Here is a 3102-nt window from a genome sequence, read left to right on the forward strand (position 1 = left end):
AGGGCCACCCAGAGGATTCAGGGGGCCTGGGGTCTTCAGCAGCAGGGGGGCCCCCACCGCCGAATTACCACCAAAGACCCTGCACTTCAGTGGCGGGTCCCAAGGTGGAAGGACCCCCCCTGCCGCGGGTCTTCAGGGCACTTCGGCAGCGGGTCCTGGAGCAGAAGAACCCTCTGCCGTTGAATTGCCACCGAAGACCCAGAGCAGAAGCAGCTCTGGGAGCCCGGGCCCTGCAAGAGCTTTCCGGGCCCCCCGGAGCGAGTGAAGGACCCCGCTCCAGGAGCCCCGAAAAACTCTTGTGGTGGCCCCTGTGGGACCTGGGGCCTGGGGCAAATTGCTCCCCCTACCCCCATGGGTGGCCTTGCCTTTCTCTGGCCTCCTGAGGACCTCAGCACATCTCACTAGCTAGGTGAGTGTCAGCACCGGTCCGTGCTCTTTCCTCAGCATTAGAGGAACCTGTGCTCCTGGAGCTGCTGTCTTTCAGGTAAAACTGAGACCCTGACCACTGAAGATCCCATTGCACTTTTAGCAAGAGAAAGGATGTGGTTTGAGCATTGGCCTGCTAAACCCAGGGCTGTGAGTTCAGCCTGAGGGGGCCATTTAGGGATCTGGGGCAAAAATCTGTCTGGGGATTGGTCCTGCTTTGAGCAGGGAGTTGGACTAGATGACCTCCTGAGGTCCCTTCCAACCCTGATAGTCTATGATTCTATTATCTGAGCCCTGGGGTATAGGCGCACTTCTAATTCACGTGTATGGAGTGGTTGCTGTTACAGTCAGCATTTGCCAATAGATGCCCCTACATTGTTTCCTATCCTCAGTCCAGAGAAAAACTGTGCTATCAAACGCCTTTGCATGGTAACTGTTCGTAAAAGCTGGTGATTTTATGATGACCTTACTCCTAATTACCTCTTCTAATGTCAATGAGATTTGCTATTCTTCTTCACTTCCTGTGCTGAACGATTGCACAGTTTTGCTGCGCACTCTTAAACAGCCACTTGGGCTTCCTCCCCAGAAGTGATTGCATTCCAGAGTGGAGGGGAAGCATCTTCCATGTCTATAGAACCAGCTCTTCAACCAGTGTAAATAGGCCTAGGTCTGTGGACTTCAGTGGAGCTGTGCTGATTTGCATGATGGGAGGGACTGGCCCAAGCCTGGGAAGTGCTTTGGGGTCCTTTGGGATATGCAGCACCCGTCTCTGTAGTGGAGTTTAGATCCAAATTCTCTGAGTGTTCTGCTGAGACCCAGAACCTCCCTTCATTTGGCCTGAAAGCTTTGTCTGCGCCTGTCGGCACAGCAGCATCTTGAAGCTCTGTTGCTCCAGCCAGATGAATCAGAAGTGACAACGTGTCCTGCAGCTCCCCAGCCTGAATTTTGGCAAGGATCCTGCTGTCTGCGTTAATTAACTGAACAGGTCTGCGACTACAGCAGAGGCTTGTTTAAGCAGAACTGATAATTGCTCCGTGCACTTGTAATCAGAGAGCTTCCCCTGTTCCCAAGTTCAGCCTCTACGTGCTGAAGGGTGCACAAAAGGTGTCACTCAGAGCCTGGGCAGAGTTCAAGTTGTACAGACGTGGGGACTGGATGGCTCAGGGGACACTGCCTAACCTGTAGCTCCTGATCAGACTTGGCACTTGAACTGTTCAGCTGTGTACAGTCTTAATTAATTTCCCCAACACCTGCATCGCTCAACTCTTGAAGGCCCGGAGAGCTTATGCTTAACAAGTCCCTTATTTTTATTTCAGCATTACTGAGCACAGCAACCAGAGCCTGCAGCCAACCCAGCCTGCTCTGCCCCCTGCAGTCCAGCACCTGCCTTCCAAAAAATGGAGCATGACCTTTGCTGTCTGCAGCCACATCCCATCTGCTCACACATCGACAGCAGCTGCTCCACACAAGGCCCTCAGATGGTCTCAGCACAAGTATCATCATCGTCGCAATGGTTTTAGAAATGGAGAATCAGATAAGGGCCCCTGCATGAGATGAATCAGTCCCAGGCATGTTCAATTCCTGCTTCCCGGGTCACTCTCCTAGGCTGTGGTGCTCCTCAGACCGGTCTCTCTGAATGCAGTGCAACACTGCTGCCATCTAAATGCTGCTCATTAGCCCACCTGATATGAGCTGATGGGCCTCAGTGTCCCCATCACAAAGACCACCATCCCAACTGGCACTAACTTGAACCCCAGTTTGCAGCCTCAGCAGATAAGCCAAGAACAGGTTAAGTCCTAGGCAATGCACCTAAATATGGTCCTTTGGGAGCAGGGCTGATGCACCTTGGCATGCCTGGCAGGGCAGAGGGGCAGCATCTCCCGTTGTTCTAGCCCAGGCTGTCCCTGTAGCTAGAACGAGGACGTTGTTTTCCAGGGCTGTCAATCTGGCTCCTTTCACCAGGCTGCTGTTCTCTTTAAATGAGAATGAATAAATGATGATGCCCAGCAGCCCGCCAAAGCTCAGCTCTGTTGTCTGCAGAGGAGCAGCGGAGGTGGGATTCAAATGAATTTCTGACTACACCAGTTTGGAGCGTAAAGCTTTCTACCGAAGGTGAAATTCAGACTCTGACCCTTTTAAAAGCCTGAGACTCAAGTCTTTTAATGCAAAGATGAACTAACTAGTCCACGTGGCTCTCCTCCTGGTGGGGCAGAGACCTTGCCTTTGCACGGTCCCTGTCAGACCAGACCGAGAGGCAGCAAAGCAAGCCCAGGGGTGGCTCAGCCCTTGCTAAAATGTGGTGGTTTAGGTCCTCCGTAATATTTTCCTGTGCCTTTTACTTGTAGGCTGCGGGTTCAAATCTGACCCAGATGAGTAGTAACCACCGTCTGGGGACTTGGTGGTGTTGTCTACAAACCAAGCTGGTGGATTCAGTTCTGGTGTCAACAGTTTAAGAAGGATGTTGATAAATTGGAGCGGGTTCAGAGAAGAGCCGTGAGAATGATAATCTAAAGGATTAGAAAAAAAGCCTCATAGTGAGAGAGTCAAGGAGCTCAGTCTATTTAGTTTAACAAAGAGAAGGTTAGGGGGTGACTTGAACAGTCTTTAAATACCCACATGAGGAATAAGTGAGGAAATAAGGAAACAGATCACCAGAGCCAGACGTGTACCCAGAAG

The sequence above is a fragment of the Mauremys reevesii genome, linkage group 13 (genome assembly GCF_016161935.1).
Source record: "Mauremys reevesii isolate NIE-2019 linkage group 13, ASM1616193v1, whole genome shotgun sequence".
Lineage (NCBI taxonomy): Eukaryota > Metazoa > Chordata > Testudines > Geoemydidae > Mauremys > Mauremys reevesii.